At 46.0% G+C, this 23882-nt stretch overlaps 2 long non-coding RNA genes across 2 annotated transcripts in view; both read right to left on the bottom strand.

The window, feature by feature from the left end:
- LOC136373233 (uncharacterized) overlaps positions 1-23882 on the bottom strand; it is a 105541-nt gene that overhangs the window by 67469 nt on the left and 14190 nt on the right. The window lies entirely within an intron of this gene.
- Positions 12652-22950, bottom strand: LOC136373287 (uncharacterized). The gene is made up of 2 exons (XR_010745613.1): positions 22817-22950; positions 12652-12700 (listed from the first exon to the last, which is right to left on the bottom strand). It is a non-coding gene; the product is annotated as an uncharacterized lncRNA (long non-coding RNA).

Here is a 23882-nt window from a genome sequence, read left to right as displayed (position 1 = left end):
GAATGTTACATATTCATCAAGTTTCACAATACACTTAGACATATACATTCCTTGGCTCCTCCTCTCCCCACTTCGTATGTTAATTGTCTTATCAGTCCTTTGAGCCTGCGCAGGTGTCTTTGGTGGTCATCTCGGGGGTCTCAGAGATGAAGAAGGATAGTGTTCCTCAGAGATGAACTTCTGACCTTGCTGCCTTGCGCATGCCCACTGATTCTCTGGTCATAGTCCAGGCTCTAAGGACAGGTTTATCTGGTCCTGGGGGCTCAAGGCGCTTTACTATCTCAGTGTGTAGGGAAGTGGCTATCTAAGAGGGGTCATGTAAACAACCTGCAGCTGGATAGCAACAGGATGCTAGTCAGCCCTTATCTTTACAAACAACCCTTATCCTTAGACAGAGACTGTGTCCTTGAGGGTGCTTCTGGACAATATCAAATGTGTAGCAGAAGCCATAGGAATGCAGAGGTGGGAGTCAGATTCGCGCTTCTTCATTTAACCAATAGTATGCTTACTTTTAGTTTTATGCATGAGCTTATTAGGTCTGCTATAAATTCTGTAAATGCTTCCTAATAAACGGAGTCTTGCTATTCAATCATATCGATTTGTGGCATTTCTCCCGCCAACCGCGACATCAGTGTTTCTGGTAATCTTGCATTCTTGTCTTCTGTTCTGGTAAACAACCCCCCTTTTATCAGGCATCTCTGTATTCCTCTTTGCTGTTCTTGCAAACAGCCCTGTCTCTTCTTTTGAAGAGCAGCAATACACACCATCTGAATGCTTATCATTTAATTAGTATTCTTCTAAGTTTTATGATTAATATCTTCTAGTTTCTAACCCCATGTTTCAGTCCCCCCTTTTCAATAAGGCAGTAAATTGTTTAGCTCAGTATGAATTTCAGTTTTTACGATATGCATCTCTCAATTCCTTGCCATGGACTTGGGATAAAGAGATTAATATTACTACTGGTTGTAACAGTTTCCAATTCCAAATAAGCATTATAAAAGACAGGACAAAACTTATACCAACCAATATTAATAAGACAATAATGGAGTGACTTAATGTATTTAGGATCCCAGTTGCAGTGGGTACTCAACTGGTGCTAAATACAGGAAGTCACACCCTAAAATCTTAATGAAGTTACAAATACAGAGGTTAGAATGATTCTTGTTAAACAAAATTACATTTTTCTTGTCTATTTTTTATGAAAGCACAGGCAGTCTTTAAACATACACAACTTTGACTAATATATACAAGTACAGTCCTTTGATTAGTGTTTGAATGAATTTCAAAATGACAAACACCCTGTTCAGTATCAAGACATATATTACAAATGAGCCCCTGTTGTTTCTGGGCAATGCAAGATTTCAGATTTAGAGTTTGTGACTTTTCATTTACTCTCCATGCCCATGTTCTGTGTTCTGAAGAGTAGAGCACTGATCCCTCATGATTCAGTCTTAATGCTATAATGGGGTGAATAAAAGCAGTTGGCCATCCTGAAAATGTCTGTTAATACTAATAAATATTGATACCCCCCTTTTTTGGTAATCAGTTTTGAAAAATTAATTTGCCACTGCTGACCAGGTCTATGACCTTTTCCAATTTGACTAAGGTTTGGTTTAGGGGTATTCTGAGGGTTAGTCTGGAGGCAGAGTTCACACTGCCGGGCCACTTGAGTGATAGTGGCATATAAGTTACTGGCAGTGATATTTTTAATTAAGTAATTATCTAAAACGTCAATTTCTTAGTGTGTTTTCTGATGTTCTTTTTTTTACTAATGGCCATCAATTAGCATTCTGTCTTTTTTATTGTACACAGGCTTACCTTCTAGGGAGATTTGGCCATCGGGAATTAGGGCTCCTTCTACTGTCACCTCACCTTTTGTTGCTTCTTTTCCCTCTCTGTCTGCCAGCTCCTTTCCCCATTCCAATTCTGAGCTCACTTTTTGATGTGCCTTAATGTGCATGATTGCCACTTTTTCAGGCAGTTGAACTGCTTCCAGCAATTGTAAATGTTTATCCTCTTTTCTTTTGATAGCTCTAATGCATGGGTTAGGGCAATTATTTCTGCCTTCTGTGAAGAGGTACCTGCTGGTAACGGTCCTGATTCGATCAGGTCTCTGGATGTGGTAACTGCATACCCAGCATGTCATTTTTCATTCATGATGTAGCTGCTCCCATCGGTGAAACAGGTTTCTGCATTATCCAAAGGGGTGTCCTTCAGGTGTGAGTGGCTGGAGTAAGTGGCTTCAATGGTCTCCAGGCAATCATGATGAATTGGCTCTTCTTGGTTCCCGCTAAGGAAAGAAGCTGGGTTGACAGTGTTAGTTATCACTATTTTTACATTGTCTTGTTCTACCATGATAGCTTGATATTTTAGGAATCGTTGTGGGGAAAGCCAGTGGCCTCCCTTTGTCTCTAGTACTGAGGATACTGTATGAGACACGAGCACAGTAATTTTCTGGCTCAGGGTGAACTTACAGGCTTCCTGAATGTTCAGCACAACTGCAGCCACTGCCCTGAGGCAACCCGGCCATCCTTTAGCTGCTGCATCCAGCTGCTTGGAGAGATAAGCAACTGCCCTTCTGTATGGGCCCAGGTCCCGTGCCAGAATTCCCAGGGCAATTCCCTGTTTCTCATGAGAGAAAAGAAAGAATGGTTTACTCACATCTGGCAGTCCTAATGCAGGAGCTGACATGAGGGCCTTTTTCAGCTGACCAAAGGCCTGTGTGGTTTTTTTCTTCAGTGGAGGTCTCTGCTCCGATTTGCAATGAGCAAATAGAGAGGTTTCACAAGTAATCCATAGTTGTAAATCCACAGTCTGCACCATCCCGTCATGCCCAGGAAGGTTCTCAGTTCTTTTATTGTCTGGGGTCTCAGGGTTTGGCATATTGACTCTATGCGCTCTCTCCCCAAGGTCTGTTGTCCAGCACTGACCTCATAGCCCAGGTAGATCACCTTTTGTTTTACCACCTGAGCTTTTTTTTTTGTCACTCTGTACTCCTGAAGCCCCAAAAAGTTTAGGAGGCTTACTGTCCAGGCCACACACCCTTCTTTTGTGGGGGTGGCTATTAGGATGTCATCTACATACTGCAACAGTTTCCCTTCTCCTGGTGGAGCTTCCCAGGATTCCAAATCCTTTGCAAGTTGTTCTCCAAACAGGGTGGGGCTATTTTTGAATCCCTGAGGCAAAACTGTTCATGTGAGCTGAGTTTTGCGTCCACTTTTAGGACTCTCCTACTCAAATGCAAAAATTTTCTGGCTGGCTTCATGGAGGGGGAGGCAAAAGAAGGCATCTTTCAAATCTAAAACGGTAAACCAAGTTAGCTCTGGTGTTAGACATGTTAACAAGGTGTATGGGTTAGCTACCATGGGGTAGAGATCCTCAGTTATCTTGTTAACAGCCCGTAAATCCTGTACAACCCTGTATGATCCATCAGGTTTGTGGACAGGCAGGATAGGAGTGTTAAAGTCAGATTGACACTTTCTCAGCAACCCTAGCTGTAAGAAATTTCCAATTATCGGGCTAATTCCTTTTCTGTCTTCCTTTCTTAGGGGGTACTGCTTGATTCTGACTGGTTATTTTCTTTCCTTGAGCTTAATTTGTATTGGGAATGCATTCCTCGCCCTTCCTGGTACATTGGAGGCCCATACCCCTGGAAACACTTGGTTTAGTATCTCCTCACTAATTTCTTCTTTAGCCTCAGTAGCTGTTAGTATTAAACTCAATACTTCTATATATTTTTGATCATTTACTTCTAGAGTAACTTCCCCATTTTTAAATGAAATGGTTGCCTTTAATTTCTTCAATAGATATCTCCCTAGGAGTGAATCTGGGGAGTTGGGCATGTATAGAAATTTATGAATACTCCACTGTTTTCTGTATTTGTATTTGAATGGTTTGCAAAAATATGCCATTTCAGATTGGCCAGTTGCTCCCTGCACCCTAACATAATCATTCTCCACTGGCACCAAGGCTTTATTTAAAACTGAAAATGTTGCCCCCGTGCCCACCATAAGTTCCACCTCCTTCCCCTCCTTCTCCAGTTTCATTTTTATAACCAGTGGATTTCCTGGGGTAAGGTCCCCCGGTCCCCTTCAGTCATCTTTTGTGTGAGCAACCACCACCTCTCTCCCCTGGGTCCCACTGCTGCCCTTAAAGGGGCTTGTATTATTTTGTTTATTTGTTTTTTGGTCTGAGATGCTATGGGACTGCTTGTGATAGTGGAAGGTTCTTCATCATCACTATCACTGTCAGGCAATGGGGGATATAATATTGTTTGTAAGACAGAGGTGCATGGAGGAGCAGATGGCCCAGCTTGTCTCCCTTCCAAGGGAGCTGAATCTGCTCCCCTTCATCCCCTTTGCTCCTCAGGGGGTGGCCCAGGTAAATCTAGTAACTCTTGTGTTTGTGTCTCTGCTTGATAAACCTTGTCAAGGGCTAATACCAGGGGATCAGAGGGGGCTCTGATCCCACAGTTCCTCTGCCATTCAGGATGATTTCGGAGGGAGAAAAACATTTCCGCATACGAAATTTCAGACCACTTCCCTTCACGTCTGAGGAAAAGCATAAGCTCCAATTAAGCATTATATTCTTAAGTCCCAGTTAATGGCCATCCAGCTCTATTTTCTAGCTGATATAAAGCCCACCACTGTGTGCAGTACTTTACAAGGGTGCGTTTGGATTCTGCATCTCCCAAGCCTGCAATCTCCTTCCTGTGAGCTAGAATACAGCCCAGAGGGCTTGCTTTAGGGATTCCCTTACTCTCTCCTGATCCCATTATCTCTTTCTCCTGTTCTGTTTCCAGTCAAATCTTTCTCACACTTCCATACAGTCTCTTCCCAATCTTTTCTTTTATACTCCAAACCTCTGGGACTACTTGTAATCTTTCACAAAAGTCCTCTAAAATCTGGTTCAGAGTTCTCAGCACCCTGTATGCCACAATGAGCACCAGTATTAAATCTTCCACTCAAGAAAAAAACACCACTTGCTCTCCACAGGACTCACACTTAACCAACACCTAGGCTAGATACCGTCCTTGCCTACAGAAACAGATGGTCCCACTCCTTCTGTTCACCTGGGTATTCAGACCCTTTTGATGCAGGCAACTTTTAATCTAATGAAACCAAATTCCTGCAGAGTCTTATATGGACTTTCTAAATAAACCTGCTGGTGTCTCCCCTTATCACTCAATTACTTTCGGGGTTACAAACTCCCAAGGGTCGAGATCAAACCACTGGGGAGAAGGACCCCTTCCAGTCATCTTACCATGGTTAGTGTCGCGGTCGCGGGAGAATTGTCACGAACCGATACAGTTTAATGACAAAACTCAGTTTATTAGAAGCATTTACAGAATATATAGCACACCTAATAAGCTCATGCATAAAACTAAAAGCAAGCATAGCATTGGTCAGTGAAGGGGTGAGAAAGTAACACCCAGCTCTGCATTCCTAAGGCTTCTGCTACACCTTTGACAGTAGCCAGAGGTTACCTCCCTATGAGCCCAGAGACACCAGGCCTCTGCCTTTAGGGAAGAGGGCTGCAGTAAAGATAAGGCTGCTATAAACATAAGGGTTGGTTGCGTATCTTGAAGTTATCCTGCTGCAGAGTGTTTATATGACCCTTCTTAGATAACCATTCCTCTACATATCCTCCATTTTTCTGTTGTGCAAGCATAACATGGTTAAATGATTGTTTAACAATTTTCATAACCATATTTTGTAAGCATGACATCAAGCAAGGCAATACAAGCAATATAAGGCAAATTATAAGTAAAATGACCAATCCCATCTGTAATATCCCCTTCAGCCAACCGGTTATTCCCCATTGACCAAATTTTATTCCAAAAACCCCATCAACTTGTTTCAAAAGCTGCACATGTTGTTTTAGGTCCTGCAGCTTCTGGTGAATGGATTCCGATTGGGTCTGGAGATCCATACAGCACATTCCCTCAAAATCCTCACAGCCATGGCCATTTGCTAAAAGAATAAAATCAATAGTGGCTCTGTTTTGAAGTGTAGCATGTCTAATAGTATCTACATCTGTGGCTAACATACCTAATATTTCAGAAGTTGCATTAGCCTGCTTCCCTACCCAGCATTGCAACTTCTCTAAATTGAACAAAGCATGGCTGGCTGCTAAGCCTGGCATAAATAGGGATGCCACCACTTGCTCTGCTCAATTAAACAGCTTGACTTCATCATTACAGTTACTTTCAATCACACTTCGCTTTCGCCGGACATTCTGCTTGGCCGTCGCCATTCCCACCTGTGTGGGTAAAGCTATTGTCAAGCGCCCGAAGGTACATGCTCCCCCGACAGGTCTTTGAGGAATCCCTGTAAAGGCACGATCCCCACATATAAGAAATACCCCTAGTGGTAATTTATGAGCAATCGTTGTACCTGGGGCAGGGTGAGATATGTTCCACCCCAGGTGGTGACACCAATTCGTGTCATTCCACCAGAACGCATTCTCAGGTGTTATGTCTGTGGCCATGATCAAGTTGCACCATGCACCCTTCCCCTCATTGCACTTGCCCGTTGCATTGATATACAGACATGACTGGGCATGCAATGACCCTAGTATTTCTAGTGTCTATGGTCTCTCCCCATATGGTAACTTGTCATCCCACAAGTCATAGTTCAGAGTGCAGTTCTCCATACTCTGAGTTCTGGATCTCCCACAGCGCTGTAGCTGACTCCTGATTTCAGTAGTAATAATGCCCACCTCAGTGTCATTAAAAGGCACACCAATCAAACACGTATGAAAGGGCGACTCTGATTGAGCCAGAGATACACAAAATTAGTCTGGTTTAGCTTCTTAGCTAGGGAGACCCAAACATTGCCTCTCGGGGAAAAGTGCTCAGGTCCCATTGTTTGCTGTCTTTGAGCATCACTTTGAGACCTGCAGCTTACTAAAACAACAGCAAAGAGCATCTCAATCTTGGGGTTTAACCATCCATAAGTGAGGGATCTTAATACCCCGGTCACAATGTTTCTGCAGGATCTGAGTTCCATATTGCTCTATTATACGTTCTGTTTGGTGTTTTACTTCCCACCTTACTAGGGCAATATCTCTCTGTTCAATACTTTCAAGGACCTCTATTCCCTGATACCCAGGGAGACCTGTCACCCTTTGCAGCTCCCTTAAAGCTGTTTTACCTCTCCAGTCTGAGTCACAAATGTGACACCAAGGGCTATGGAAAAGTTGCTGGTGTATCCACCTTTCCTTTTCACAGCCCCACAGATAATCAATACCCACGCTGTGCATGTTCAATCCCAGCAGCAAAGACAGACAGAATAATTCACATTACTGGGGGTTACAGTATACAATACAGCAAGAAAATGAACAAATTCTTCTTGAGATTTCCAGGATAGTAGATGAGGGTCAACCAGAGTCCTCAGGGAGTCCAGGCTTGGTCAAAGCGTCAGGTGAAGGCGGCTCAGCAGCTTCTCCTCCTGACCCGGGGGTAGTCGTTGCATTGGGGCCCGCCTTCGGGGGATGCTCAGTTACCACAGCAGGTCGTGTCCATTTCACAGGGATCCATAGTGCTCCTGCTTGGGTAGATGTACAGAGATAACCACGACCCCAATATAACACCTTAGCAGGGCCCTCCCACTGCCCCGTCTTGGGGTACCTGTAACGCACAAGAATGTCTTCCTTCTCCCCATCCATATCATGAGAATAATGACGGATTACAGATGGGACCTTATGGTCCCCAAACACACACAAATGATTTAGCACAAACAGACATCGGAGCAGTTTTTCCTGCAGCTCTCTCACATCGCTGTATTTTGCCAAATACTGCTTTAAGGTCCTGTTTGCCCTTTCCACTATAGCTTGTCCCGTTGGGGAGTTAGGGATGCCCGTTATTATGTTTGACTCCCCACATCTGCATAAACTGGGCTATACGCCGGCTGCCATAGGCAGAGCCATTGTCTGTCTTTATGATCTGCGGCACCCCCATCACCGCAAAGCAGCTGTTTAGGTGTCTTTCCACATTCTTTGCTTGTTCCCCAGACTGGGCGGTAGCCCATATGTAATGGCTAAAGGTATCTATGGTCACGTGCACATATTTAAGTCTCCCAAACGTGGAGACATGTGTAACATCCATTTGCCATGTAGCATTTGCTTGCAGCCCCCTGGGGTTGACACCCACTCCCAGGCCACTCCCTCCGTTGTGATGGCTGCAAATTGGACATGCTTTGACTATAGCCCTAGCCTCTTCTAGCGGTATTTGGAACTCCTTGTGAAGGCCTTTAGCATTCTGATGGAATCTAGTGTGTGCTTCTCTTGCTAGTGCATGTCTAGGCACAGGGCCATTTTGTGATATAGACACTAGCTGATCTGCTCTGGCATTTCCTTCCCCTAGGCCAATCTCCCATTTGTGGCTTCTAATGTGGATAACTGTAAAGGGCTGTTTTCGCATCCTAATTGCTTTCTGCAATTGCACTAGTAGTTCATATAGTCTTTTGTTTTGTACTTTGACTGATGCGCCTTTGATTCTCTCACAGACCCTGACCACATATAGAGAATCTGTAACTATGTTCAAGGGGGTTTCAAACTGTATCATAGCCCACACCACTGCCAATAGCTCCATGGTCTGCAAGGTGTCATCCGTCATTGCTGGGATTGTGTGGTGATGCCATTGGTTGTCCTGGTCTTGCCAGGTGATTGCAGCTATCCGGGATTTCCTTCCAGCATCCATATAGGCTGTGATGGCGTTGGCCAGGGGTCGTAGCACTCGCTTGGGGCGTTGCAGCCATTTCCACTGACCGACCCAACTTGCATGAGGAATGAGGTCCATCGCAACCACACTTCCTGATTCTAACAGTGCCTCCTGTAGGTCCATACTGTTTATCAGGTACCAGTCTAATGTCTCCCATTTCATTGGGACTCGTATGGTTCGAGGCTCGTTGCCTGTAATTTGTAAGGTTCTTTCACGGCCCTTTTTAATCAAGCTGGCCAAAATTTCAATTTTTTGCAGTAAAGTTTGGTGCTGTTGTAGGAGAGGTGAGAACCATTCCAGTACCTGGACCTCCCCCGTTTTTCTGTTGGTCTGTGTCAGTCTGCCCAGCATGTGTGTCGGGCCACACCATATAGTTAAGTCAATGGGAAGGTCAAGGTCCCGTCTGCTGACATAGCCACCTGTCACACAATCAAGGATTTCAGCCAATACAGCACTCTGTTCAGGGGTAACCTGAACAGGCCGGGCTGGATCAGTACCCTGTAGCAGTGGGCGGAGGCGGTCCGGCAGCTCATTGGGGATACCCACTATGGGACGTAGCCATTGCAAATCTCCGAGGAGTCGCTGCGCATCATGGACCGTTTCAAGGTGGGTGTCAAGCTGCAGTTTCTGCGGGGTAATGACCTGCTCTGACAGTGACCATCCTAGGTATTTCCAAGGGGCAGTGATTTGGATCTTTTCTGGTGCCACTATCAGGCCTGCCCTTTTTAGTGTCGTCTTGATTTCTTGCCTCTGTATGTCCGAGAACGGCTCCGCTTGAGCAAACAGTATATCGTCCATGTAATGATAGATGATGGTTTGTGGCCAAGACTGTCACAGGGGTTGCAAGGCGTTGTCCACGTACAACTGACATATTGTGGGCGAATTGCGCATCCCTTGTGGCAAAACTGTCCACTCAAACCTCTTGTCTGGCTCAGCCCGGTTCAATGATGGGAGTGTAAAGGCAAACTGTCGTGCATCTCGTGGATGCAATGCAATAGTAAAAAAGCAGTTCTTCAGGTCCACAATCAACAGTGGCCAGTTCAGTGGCAACATAGCAGGGTTGGGCAATCCAGGCTGTAAAGCTCCCATTGGCTCCATCTGATCATTAACCGCCCTCAAATCATGTAGTAAGCGATATTTCCAGGACTTCTTTTTTAACATGAAAATGGGCATATTCCATGGGCTAGTTGATAATTGTAAATGTCCTAGGTTATATTGATCCCGCACCAGCAGGTGCACCTGTTCCAGACTTTCCCTTTTTAACGGCCATTGCTTTACCCACACTGGGTTATCAGTTGTCCAAGTAAGTGGGATCGGGAAAGTCCATGCAATGGCGATTAGCCCAAAGGGTGCTCATTTATCAGTACAATCACGATCTGTGCCAGGAGGTCTCGACCAATGAGGCACTGAACATCATCTGGTAAGGGCACTATTGAGAGTACTGTTTGTATTGATTTTTTCTCAATAGTCACGATCAGGGTGGGTGATCGTTTTGCTAGCATGAGTCTCCTGACTCTGGAGACTGTGACCGTGCTGGGTTGCGTGGGCCAGTTGTGTGGCCAGTGAGTAGGGCTCACAATACTAGAGTCAGCACCCGTGTCCAGCAATCCTGTCAAGGTAACTCTTTCCCCATTATAATCCAGCATGATGTCGCACTTTGGCCGACTGCTCAAGTCCAATGTTAGCAGTGCTAGTCCTTCTGTAGATCCAGATCCTTGTTCTTCCTGTAGACTCTGTTTGCTAGGCAGCATGTCTGGAGTCATTTGTGGCAGCGGGACCAGCTGTGTGATTTTTTGTCCTTTCTCGATCCTCACTGGGGGGAAAGGGGTATGCGCTATTATGTAAATTTCCTCAGTATAGTCAGCATTTATGGCTCCAGGCAGTACAAACAATCCCAGTAAACTGGCTGAGGATCAACCCAATAACAGAGCCCATACCAGCTGCCCATTTATGGTGATAGGCCCCTTGAATCCGATGGGGATTTTCTCTGGCTGAGTTGTCAGCAAGGTAACAGTTACTGAGGCTGCCAGGTCCAGTCCGAGGCTTCCTGCTGTTGTTGATTGGAGAGATGTACTGACGTCTGGGCAGCTGCTACTTGTGTCTGCGCGCGGCGGCTGGACGTGCTGGGTTTCCCATTTCCCGACTGGTGTCAGCAGGCTCCCGATGAATGAGTGTTTGAGCGGCAATTCTGGCACCATACAGCTGTGGCTTGGCACTCTCTGCAAATATGTCCAAGGCCTCCGCAGCGAAAGCACCTTTGTCGACCAGCAGATGGCGCCCAAGCGCTATTTGAGGCCGTTGCTTGCAGGGGCGCAAGGGCAGCTAACACTTGATTCTGTGAGGCTGCAGCTTGTTCTTTTAGCCCTACGCTCAGCTCCTTTATTGCCTCTACTAACATCGCTTGTGACCCCGTGGGAACATTTGCCATTCGTTCTAACAACTCCTCCACCCCCCAGTTAGCTCCCATGGAGTGGAGAACGTTTTTTGTAGTCTGATTACTATTCTGTAATATGCATTGCTTCAGCATGGTTCCTTTCATATTATCTGGGACTCCTGCCTGTTCTATCGTGGCTGCCACTTTGTCCACAAAGGACTCCAGGGACTCCTCCCTTCCCTGCTTGATTCCCACGTAGGACGGAACTTCCCCCAGGGCTTTTATTCTATCTATCGCAGCGAGGGCCAGCTGCATGCTCTCCCGTAGCCTATCAGGTCCTACAATTGCCCGAACTTCTGTCCATGCATAGGGTCCCGTTCCTAATAACTCGTCTAGGGTCAGGCCATGCAAGGGGTTGCCCGGCGCTCTCTGCACTGCCACACTTTCCACGCAGTATGCTTGCCAATCGGCCCCAAACAATAGCCTCTGATGCTCACTAAAGATAAGATTGGCCAGGCTCCGACAGTCATTAGGCCGTAAAATGTGAGTTCCCCAGATATAATCCAGCATTTGCTTAGTTGGCTCGCTAGTCACCCCGAACTGACTGACTGTAGCCCGCAGCTGTGACAACAACTTCCAATCTAAAGCCACTATGTTGGCTTATAGTCCTCCCCCCGCCATAGGGCTGAACATTACTGGGCATGCGATCTCCATCGCAGCCGCTGCAGCCTCCTTGTCTCCCGATTCCAGCACCTCTTTAGCTAGGGTCACCCACGCCTCCCTCCTGTTTTTTTCAATGGCCTCCGCTAGGTCACTCTCTGCCCCAGGGATAGGCTCATTTTCCAACAGGGGGGCTCCAGTCAGGGGGCCGAAGGGGTTAAGGGATCGGAGGGCTCCTGGGGTGACATCAGGGGCGCATGGCCGGTGTCGGTGGCGGTGCGCAGTGAGGGCACCAAAATCACAGTGGTCGTGGCGGGGGGTAACGGACAAGCAGACCACCCCCCGAAAGTCTTGTTCTTATCATTAGCCTCACTAGCTTGATTTGCCGCCCACTGCTCTGCCTGATGTTGTAATAGAGTATTAAACACCACCTGCCATTGTTTATCTAACTTCTTTGCTGTTTTATCATCATCTAGCATGGCTTCCCATAACTTATCACCGAACCTGCGTCATTCACTTAGCTCATGGACCGTGTCGGGATTCAGGAAGAACCCCTGTGCATACCCGTAGGCTAACAGCACTGGGAGTTCCTTACAGAGATCTGTACCCTTAATCTGACACTTTTCTAAAAAGCAAGAAAATAAATCGTATGCTGCTTGCCTCTCCATCCTTTTTGTCAGCGCTCTTGCAGGCCTGCAAGGTCTCGGCAGCACTCAACGGCTGGACCCTCTGCTGAGGTCATCCGGGGCACGGCACCTTGATGCTTTTCGCCGTTCCTGCTGCTAAGGGAAACCGTTCCCCATCCACCGACCGGCCGTGGTCCGTTCACTTTTTTCTTGTCGAGGTCACCATTTTGTCGCGGTCGGTGGGAGAAATGCCACTATCGATACGATTGATCAACAAGACTCAGTTTATTAGAAAAGGTTACACAATATATAGCACACCTAATAAGCTCATGCATATTGCAAAAAAGCAAGCTCACTATTGGTTATCTGAGAAAAGCACTAACTAATTTCCACCTCTGCATTCCTGTGGTTAGCTGTTCTCCAAACTTCTGCTTTCCCATCCTGTTGTCGCAGCTACCCTCAAGGCTACAGGGCTTCTGCCTATATAGATAAGGGCAGACAATACATCCTGATGCTTTTGCAGCTGCAGGGTCTACGTGACCTCTCGCAGCTAGCCACTCCTCTACACAAGTCCACAAGAAATTCTAGTTCCTCTTTGTGGGGTCCTATTTTCAATTTTATCAAGGGCTCTTTAGTTGTTCTGGACCCTAAAATAAAAAGCCCTCGACACCCCTAGTCCTCCTGAAAGATTTTCTCATCTTTTAACCTCTGCAGTCTCGCTTGTAATGCCCCTTCTTTTTACAGTAAAAGCATTCTGGAAGGTCTTTGTGGTTACTGGAGCCATTTTTGGGTGGGGGTGACTGTTTTCTCTGGGTATCATTCTTCCCTCCTTTCCTGGGACTCTGGGTACAATCTTGTTTTTGCACTTCCCTGACAGCTGTGACCAACACCTTAGTTTGTATCTTCTGTTTCTCCTCATCCCTTCTCATATACACCTTTTGAGCTTCCCTAAGCAATTCCTGTAGTCCTTTTTTTTGCCAATTGTCCATCTTTTCCAATTTTCTTCTGATATCTTCCCATGATTTGGCTATGAATTGTGTTTTCAACAACACTTCCCCTATGGGGGAATTAGGGTCAGTCCCTGAATATACCTGTAGGCTTTTCCTTAATCTATCCAACCACTCAGAAGGGGTCTCATCTCTCCCTTGGCACTCTCAAAATACTTTGCTAATGTTTTGTCTCCTTGGCACTGCTTCCCTTATCCCCTGAATCATTATATTTCTCATATCTATCATATTTCGCCAACTTTCTTCAGTCTGAGCATTCCACTCAGGTTTCTGGCTTGGCCATTTCTGTTCTCCTGGAGTAGCCTGAGGATTCCATCGTTCCAACTCTCATATTCCAGCCTGCCTTATCATTTCCCTCTCCTCATTATTAAATAATGATCTCAGTATCACTGTAAGGTTATCATAGGAGTATATACTGGTGCCTAGGAATTCGTCCAGTCTGAGACCCCCAAGGGGTCATCCATTAATTTTCCCATTGCTTTCTTAAAAGCTCTTACGTCTCCAGTATTAATTGGAACATTTACATATCTGAAAATTCCTGGGGCAGTCGGCACTTCCCTTAGTGGGAGAAGATTGTGCCTATCTTCCTCATTCTTATTTTCCTCCTCATTTATCTTTTTCAATTTCCTCCGTGTTCTCCTAGCTGGCAGGGTAGAATCTGCTTTCGGCAGATTTTGGGGCGCATTGGGGCTGGGCCTGAGAAGGGACACCATGCCCAACTCAGGCAGCGAGTGTTCTAGGGGAGGGGTGATCTGTGGTGGCAGTGGTGGCAGATATGTGCCTGCCAGAGAGAATTGGGTTACAAGGGCTGGGTCCAGCGGAGGCAGGAATCCCCAAGGTTGGGGAGCGTGTGTGGGCAAAGGCTGGAGTCCTGCTTCCTGGAGCAGCAGCCCTGGTGGAGGCGCTGAAGCCATCAGCGGTGTTGCTGGAGCCCCCTGCGGAGGTTGGGGTGAGGGTCCTAGGGGTCCCGGGGGTCCCAGGGGTGAAGCCTGGGCTTGTGTGGGTTGGGGTAAAGGCATTAGGTATGGCGGAGGAAGATTATCTAAAGGTTCCCATGTATCACCCTAGGTTGCAGCTGGGTGTCGGGGGGGGGTTTCCTCACCCAAGCTTTAGGTGGTTTAAAGTCCTTGGCCCTCTAAAAGCCCCGAGTCGCATCGGTGTAAAAAAGCAGAGTCCTCAAGGTCTGTTTTCAGATTTCTCGTGTTGTTTATTATTCGATATCTCAGAATTTTCTCTGCTCCCAGCCGAGGTCTGGACAGCAGCTGGGACACGAGGCGACTGCCCGCCTCAGGGGATGTCCCCTAACATTTATACAGATAACTACGTACTGGTTATTTACTATTTTGTGCCAATGCCCAGTGCCCACACTAAAAGTGACATTTCTACTTTGCTCCAATCCACTCTAACTACTTTGTGCCATCACCACCCCAAAAGATGGAGGACGAGGAAGAAGGAGAAGTACATGAGGTACCACCCAAATTCCACCATCTTGTCCCCATTTACTACTATTCTATAAATTCTAAAACTACTGAATTCTATATCGTCTACTGTGCTAAACTACTATTTTCACATCCTGGAGGTTTGTAATTCCTTTTGCAATGTTGGAAGCTTTTCCCATGGATTAAAATCAAACCCGGTGTTTTCCTGGGCTCTGTGCCAAGGTCTCCGAGCCCCCTGGACCAGCTCCACACCCCCCTGTTCAGGGCTCAAATTCCTTTCCTCGGGTCCCAGGCCATCCAAGGGGATGTCCTGGACTCCAACAGCTGGGTTTTTAATCCTTATCGGGAAAAGCCTAATATCTGCCCTCTCCCATATCCTGGCATATTCATACTCTTCCTGATCCCATGGCCATTTATTATCTATGTAACACATTAAGGCACTACAAATCCATCTCTTGAATGTACCAAATATGGGCCAGATCACATTATTTCTTATCTCCTTTCCTCCCCAAACCCCCACACAATAGTGAATCATCTTTTCTTTTGACCTTTTTCTCATTGTGGGATAGTCTTCCCACTGTTCTAACATCCATCCCAATGGGCTTTATCATGGGATTTCAGGTATATCACTTTCTGGTTCCTTTGCAGATTTCTCAGAGCTTTTACCCTGCATTTTACTCTTTCTTTGTCCCATCTCTTGCTGCAAGTTCTACCTACTCTTGCTTAATTTCCCTTAGTTTCAAAACACACACACCTAAATTTTAACTGGTACCATAGCTATTCTAATTTTTCTTCTTGGTACTACCAGGTTATTATTCCTGTAGGGGACCGACCTGTGAGAATTTCGCCTAGGAATGGGCACTCTATTTCTCTCCTGGACCTACCTGGTCCTAGACTGGAAGGTTTACCAGTTCTTGTTCCCCTGAGAACGTCCCTTCCCTCTCAGCCTTCCTGTGACCGATATCTGAACCCTTTGTCTCAGGATTCAGACTTTACGTGAAACAGCCGCTGCCCTTTTGACCAACCATTTCCCTTGTGGGAGTATGGAAATGCGATCACAAGGTCCACACTTGGGTCATGATAAAATCACGTCTCATTCATGCTCAGTCACTCCCTACTCAACCACGCAGTACTTACGGTTCCTTTTCCCTTCGTGGATTCTTCATGCATGTAGAGTTTTAAGAGTGGAATTGCGCCACAGCTTCGAAGACCCTTTTCCTGAGTCTTCCCTGAATTTTCAAGAGCCTTTAAGCTAGCTTTTATCTCTTTTTTGGTTGTGGCTTTTTCTCTTGATTAGTTCAGTGTCCAATTGTTTCCAAGGGGTTTCCCCACTCTGTCGGGACACTTAATCAGCAGGGCGCCTTCCAGTCAGGAAACAGGGGAACTGCGGACCCCAAAATTGGATCACGTTGGGGTCACCAAGATTGTAAGAAGCGATCAGCCAATTTCATCAATAAATAATTTTATTGAAAAATTGCCCAATAAAAATCTGAAAAAGCCACAAAGGCCAGCATCGAGCCGGGGATCGGTACTGGGTGAACCTCAGATCTGGCCTCTACCACACCAAATCCCCCTATTCACGAAGTCCATCTTTGCAGGGTCGGTTTTTATACAGTTGTTCGACTAGAAAGTAGGTTGCCTCATCCTTTTGTCTGTCTGGTCGCTGTTGCATATTTATATTTCTTTTCTTTTCAACTGCCAGTCTGATGAATAGTTTTCCGGGCAGGGATGGACACTTGATTGCATTTACGGGAACCAGGCATTGGGATGCACACCCAGGCCGATGCAGATAAGATGTTCATCAGGTGTTGATCACTGAGTCGTTGTCAATCCCATCTTCAGAGGAGACCCATCTCCTTTTGGAGTCACCCTTCTTTCTGTTGCAAATAGTTGCTTCCCCTGTTTCCAGCGGAGGTGGCATGTTTCCCGAACATCTTTCTTACATGCGAAATGATTTTATATCACATTTTTCCATAAAACATGAATTAATTACACCAAATATATCACACTCTAGAATTGTAAAATGTCTCTAGTAAAGGAGGCAAGGTAATAGGGATGTTCCAGAAAAGCATCCATAGCCAGGACACAGCAAATCCCATTTCCCTCACCTGACCCTGTATCCTACATAGCCTCAGAGGCTTGTCAGGAAAGGTTTTCTCACCAGATTTTCCTTCAGAAGATGATTTTTACAAGTGTGTATTTATGAATGAGGATCTGGGCTTCCACCCTTCCCTTTGAAGAATGGCAGCTCTTGCCTCTGGGTTTTTTCTGCTGAGGTATATTCCTAAATAAATAAATAATTAAAGCAGTTAAATAATTTCCTGTTTAATTGATAAGAGGATGAAATAAGTGACCTAATCAGCCTTTTCTGTCTCTCGTTTCTGCTTAACTCTGACCTTACTTGGCCCAGGTTGGCAGTACAGGGAGCCTGGTGTGTGTGGTTGGGTTGGCCCCACTTTCCCTGGAGCAGACGTGAGAAGCATCAGGCTCCTGGGCTCTGAGCTTTCCTAGGCTCATTTCAATCCCATCAACTCTTACCTGTATCTGCAGAGGCCATAAAGCTGCTCTGTGCATCCCAGTTCTGTGTGCAGCTGTTGGGAAGCAGGCCAGCTCGAATGTTTGTTGAGATGCTCCCATAAAGCTAAAAAGGCCTGGAATTACCCCAAACCAGGCTGGTCTCCTGTGCCCCGGTGCAGCCAATGCTGGCTCCAGGGTGTGTTGTCAGTGTCCAACCCTGGATGGTGCAAAGAGACTGCTCCAGGATTTGTTACTGAGGGGGAGGAGAAGCCAGGAATGCTCCTCTCAGGATTGGGCTGGGTCCCAGCATGCAGAAGCATAACCAGAACTAGGTCTTCTGTCCCCGATAAGAGGAATTTGGTGTCTCTCAAGTGGCTCTGCTGCTATGAGCTATCCCTGCTCCCCATGCCACCTCCAAGGAGATGCAGGGCTGCACACTTTGGAAGTTCAGCTGATCTCCCAGGGCCACAGCAAGATGGTCTCATCTCTTCTCAGAGAGGAGTTTCTCACTCCTCTGCCTCTCTCTGTTGGATTATTTGGATTATTTCCCTGAAATTTATCATGTTTTTCTTTCCTCAATCCCACCTTCCTAACTCCACATTTCTCTACCTATCTAAATCGTTCCGGTCCATTCTGCCTGCTGATACCTTTAAACCAGCTGAAGGTCAATGGTTTGACACCTCTCCTCTGCTTTTCTGCTTCTTCCACCCCAACACAAGCAGGTTCCAGTCCACAGACGGTCCCCATGGGGTGTCTCCCACTGTAAAGCTGATTTTCCCTCCTGTTTCCTTGACCCAGGTGACAGCCATGAACAAAAAAGCCTTGGGGTGAATTGCTCAGCTGCCTGCAGTGGAGGTTTCCCAGTTTTCCAGCAGCTGTGCTGACGTGTTGGCCATGCACAGCTGAGAACATCTGCCACCTCACCCAGATGGGCTTCCTCTTCCTTCTCTTCCTCTGCTTCCTCCTCTTCCTCCTCTTTCTCCTCTTTCTTCTCTTTCTCCTTGTGAAAAACAAGGTTCACTTTCTAAGTAAATTTTAAGAAATAGATTTAATAAAAAAATAAAACTATTAGGAGATAGAAAAAAGCAAAGTACAGCCAGCCCGGTGACTTGGCATTCAGCAAAGTCCACAACCTGCTATTTCAGAGGCCTTCTTTAAATACCCTTTCTATTGCATCAGTCTTGTTGCATATTCAATTTTTTCCACAAACTAGTTTCCATATTCCAGGAACTGTTTTGCATGGCCCCTCCTTGGGTCTGCCTATTTAGAGCATGTGTGTTTCTTGGCTGTGTCTTCATTATCACCTCCAGGTTGGGCATTGGTCCTCACCTTCCACAGACGGTTGGTGTTGATAGTTGGCATGTCAGCAGCAGGGTCTCCATCGTATGTTCACTGGATGTTATCCCAATCAAATAGGCCATCCAGTTACAAGCATGACTACATATCAGCTATCCCACTACCATGTATAAGTTTTGCTAACAGCAGAAATAAAAACTATATCTTTATACATATAGCATTCACATTAATATTTGCAAGAAGCCAACTTTATAATATACATTTATAACACACTATATTAATACAACATAACTTTCTAACATAACACATATAGTATTCATTTCAATATTTGCAAAAAGACAATCATATAATATATATTTATAACATACTCTTTCTCTCCAGCCCTCTCCATGCAATTCCTTGGGCTCTGCTCTCCCCCTGCCTGTCCTGTCTCCCTTGTGCCCATGTCTCCTCCATCCCTTGGTGCGTGTTCCCAAGTCCTGGCTGAGCAAGGGCAGCTCTGGCTACAGGGAAAGTCAGGCAGGGAGGGCTCTGTGCTCCACCTCTGCTGCACCTTCCAGCCCCCCCCCCCCCCCCCCGAAATTTGTCACTTTAATCCCATTTTGACACTGCTAACTCCGGAATCCTCCCCTCCACCTTCCCTCTCGAGTGCCTCACAGTGACTCCCGCAGACGTTGCCTTATCTACATCCCATTTGTTATTCCCATTCCTATTCATCCCGCGTTCCCGAGCTGCCTGTGCCACAGGAGACAGGAAAACAAAGTCAGCACTGGCCTCCAGGGACCCTGCGCTTGGAAAGGAGAGGCACACAGCAGAGGGATCCAGGGATTCGGAACTGACGTGGGGCGCTTTCACCGTGTCTCCACGGCCAGCTAATTTCCCATGGCTATCATGGAGGGAACTGAAGTGAGAGCAAGTGGATGCACGGGAGAACGTCTGCGAACCCCCACCAGCTGCCCTGGGGCCTGCCCCGGGTGTTGTGCCACAGGCAGGCAACCCCGGGAGCGGTGACACAGTGACACGTTCCCGTGGTGGCACTGCCGAGCTGCAGGAGCTCCCTGCGGCTGCCGCTGTGCTTGGGAGACACATCTCCCAAGATGGATTTCAGAGCAGGGACCATTCATCACCCATTATTCCTGTATTTATTTGGGGTTGGTCTTGAAGTGTTGTTGCTTTTGACAATTCTCTCTGTGCTGAGGAAGGATGGGGGGGGGGGGGGATGAAAGTGCGGGGCTGGGCAGGGGGGACCATCCATCACATCCCTGGATCCATCCCTGCACAATCCCACAGGGAAAGATGAAATCCCAGATTATCCTGACTGAGAAGGGACCCACGAGGTTCTCTGAGTCCAACTCCTGGCCCTGCACAGGATACTCCAACAATCCCACCCTCTATTCCTGCCCAGGTAATTGAGATCACAGAGGCTTTTTCCCCACACAGGCATTTCTATGAGGAGGGTTTGATTTACCAGTTTTAAGTGCTTTATTTTTAAATATGTTTTTTCTACATGGCAAAAGAGTTTTCCCCAAACCAGTGTTTTTCCCCAAACCCTCCTGTTCAGGCTGTCCTCAAGGCCGGGGATGTGCTAACCCAGGTGACTCAGGCTCAGACTGGGCCACAACCCCATGTCAGGGAAGATGTCACTAATTAAGGTGGCATCATGTGTGTAGTGACCCAGCTGTGGAGGAGAAGAAAGAGAGAGAGCTTGGCCTAAAAAAGTGTAAATAAAGGACAACTGGTTTGTGGGACCCAGGCAGGAAAAGGTTTGATCAGTCCCTAATGAACAAATGTCTCAAAGCGCATCTGGAGCTCAGATCCCAGAGACACTAGTGATCAGTCCCCATGACCAGACCAGCCCCTCAGGGTCACCATGGCACTGGTGGCACCACAGAAGGCCTGGGAGCTTCCACAGATGCTGATGGGACAGCCAAAACCTACCTTGTGGGACCTCGTGGTGATCACCCCTTCTCCACTCCCTCCATCCTCCCTCCTCCAGTCAGGATGAAAATGAATCTGTGTGGATTCATCTATCCATCCATCCATAGCTTGCTTTACCTCACCTCTCCAAGGATATCCTGCCAGGCAGGAGCAGAACTCGGCTCCTCATGGCAGCAGTGCCCCAACCCCCCACACCCCACTTCCAACACTTTTTGTGAGTCTCCTGCTTTTCCCCCAGCCCAGAGCCTCGGCCCCAGGATAGAGGAAGAGATAAGGCCCTGCTCGGGTTACCTGACACTGCCTTCCTGCCACCTGATAGCATTAATTAAGATTTATTCTAATATGAAAGGACCTCTTCAGAAGGTTCCCCCCTGCTCTGCCTCCATCCCCGTGTCCACCACGGGGACCCCCCACCCCTCCTGCCTCCCCTTCCTGAGCCCATGGAACTTTCCAGTTTTCAGCAACACGAGATACAGGAGGGTCTTTGAAAATGCTGCACACTGGCAGCTTTCCTACTTTAGTTTCAAATCTCACTGGATAATATTCTCCATATTCCTTTATGGAAACCAGAAATTCTGGCTTTGCCATGTCTTGGTGTGGCTGCATTCGCGCCTGAGTGGTGGCTGTGAGGAGCCGGGGAACAGCAGCGGTGGCAGCAGTGACAGCAGTGACAGCAGGCACAACCCTTGTCACTAGCCATCGAATAAGGCCACAGAAGGCAGAGCTGGGGCAAACTCCTCTGCCAAACACACTGTTTGCCCAAAAGTGCAGCCACAGGTCAACCGCGACACTGACACAATGGGAATGATCTTGTACTCCACAAAAAGGGAAAAAAAACCAATTAAATAGACCAGGTTGAACAGGTTTGTTCTGCTGGCTTTGAAGGAAAGCTTCTTGAAATTCTGTGATTTGGGCTGAAATGATGTATTCAGGAGAAATTTGCCTGTGTTTAACTCAAGTGCACTTAAGTTTAAAAAGGAAAAGCTTGAAGGGCACATGGAATGTTTTCTTGATGATTGAACCAAACATTTGGGTTGATTTGAGGAAGGTTTTGGACAGAGGATTTTTTCAGTTTGTTTTTCATTTTACTGAGTGCAAGTTTGGGTTTTGTCAATGTCTCCCAAGTTTCCTGTAACCCCTGGGGAAAGATGGACTGCCAAGGGCTGGGAGAGCCCCATATCCCAGTGCAGAGGTGGTTATTGAATTCCTACAGTCCCCAGAATGGCCAGGGGCCTGCAAATAACCAGATGTTCTTTCCTGTTGCGGTCGGTGGGAGAAATGCAGCAATCGATATGACTGATCAGCAAGTCTCAAGTTTATTTAGATGAGTTTATACAATTTATAGCATGCTTAATGAGGCTCATACATAGTCCTAAAGCGAGCTCACCATTGGTTACATGATAAAGCATTAACTCCCCCTACCTCTGCATTCCTCTGGTTAGCTGTTCTCCAAACTTCTGCTTACCCATCCTGTTGCACATCTTGATATTGTTTAGCAGCTGCACTCAAGGACACGGTGCCCTTGCCTATATAGATACCAAGGGCTGACTACGCATCTTCCTGCTATCCAGCTGCAGCGTGTTTACGTGACCTCTCGCAGCTAGACATTCCTCTACATATCCCCTGTTTTTCTGTTGGGCAAGCATGGCATGGTTAAATGATTGGCTGGAAATTTTCATAAGCATATTCTGCAAACATGACATCAAGCAAGGTAGCACAAGTAATATAAGGCAAATTATAAGCAAAATTACCAACCCCATCTGTAATATCCCCTTCAGCCAACCGGTTATTCCCCATTGACCAAATTTTATTTTAAAAAATTTATCATCTTGTTTTAAAAGCTGCACGTTGTAAGTCCTGCAGCTTCCGGTGAATGGATTCCAATTGGGTTATCTATCAAAGGAATTGTAAATAATTGAAAAGGGGGGACTGAAACATGGGGTTAGAAACTAGAGGATATTAATCATAAAACTTAGAAGAATACTAATTAAATGATAAGCATTCAGATGGTGTGTATTGCTGCTCTTCGAAAGAAGAGACAGGGCTGTGTGCAAGAACAGCAAAGAGGAATACAGAGATGCCTGATAAAAGGGGGGTTGTTTACCAGAACAGAAGACAAGAATGCAAGATTACCAGAAACACTGATGTCGCGGTTGGCGGGAGAAATGCCACAAATCGATATGATTGAATAGCAAGACTCCGTTTATTAGGAAGCATTTACAGAATTTATAGCAGACCTAATAAGCTCATGCATAAAACTAAAAGTAAGCATACTATTGGTTAAATGAAGAAGCGCGAATCTGACTCCCACCTCTGCATTCCTATGGCTTCTGCTACACATTTGATATTGTCCAGAAGCACCCTCAAGGACACAGTCTCTGTCTAAGGATAAGGGTTGTTTGTAAAGATAAGGGCTGACTAGCATCCTGTTGCTATCCAGCTGCAGGTTGTTTACATGACCCCTCTTAGATAGCCAGTTCCCTACATATCCCCAGTTTTTCTGCTGGGCAAGCATGGCATGGTTAAATGATTGTTTGGAAATTTTCGTAAGCATATTTTGCAAACATGACATCAAGCAAGGCAGTACAAGCAATATAAGGCAAATTATAGGCAAAATTACCAATCCCATCTGTAATATTCCCTTTAGCCTACCGGTTATTCCTCATTGACCAAATTTTATTTTAAAAAATTTATCATCTTGTTTTAAAAGCTGCACATGTTGTAAGTCCTGCAGCTTCCGGTGAATGGATTCCGATTGGGTTATCTATCAAAGGAATTGTAATAATAACACATATAAAGTTGGATAATTGTCAATTACCAAAATATTATCTTATTGTCCCAGCTTCTGCAACAGCTGAAAAACTCCTTTTCAGGGAGGGCTTAGGTAGCCTCCTCGAGTAAGGCTCTCCAAGTTTACCTTAAAAGTCTGTTCAGCTGTCATATATATAAGGTCAAATTGTCACGTCAAAGTGACTTGTATTTAGTTTTTGTTGTGCAGAAAATATCTGGATTTGCTGATGAAAACATCTCCTCTAGTTAAAGTCAAAGTGTGGCCAGGACTGTGGCTTTATCTTAGAGTGATATTTCCTAAAACATTTTTAAAATAAAGCTTTTAACAATAGCAGTGATAAAATACTCAATCAATTAACAAGTCATGTCTTTCAAATACCCATCTCAAACCTAACTTAACTTATTTATCTTACTTATCCTACTTATCCTAACGTACTTTTTATCTTAAAATACAAAAACTTTATAATTAACTATAAATCTATAATTACTTAAACTTTAAAAACCTTAATCCAA

Source organism: Sylvia atricapilla, chromosome W (assembly GCF_009819655.1).
Source record: "Sylvia atricapilla isolate bSylAtr1 chromosome W, bSylAtr1.pri, whole genome shotgun sequence".
Taxonomy (NCBI): domain Eukaryota; kingdom Metazoa; phylum Chordata; class Aves; order Passeriformes; family Sylviidae; genus Sylvia; species Sylvia atricapilla.
Note: the sequence above shows the minus strand (reverse complement) of the source record. Positions and strands in the feature narration are given on the sequence as shown.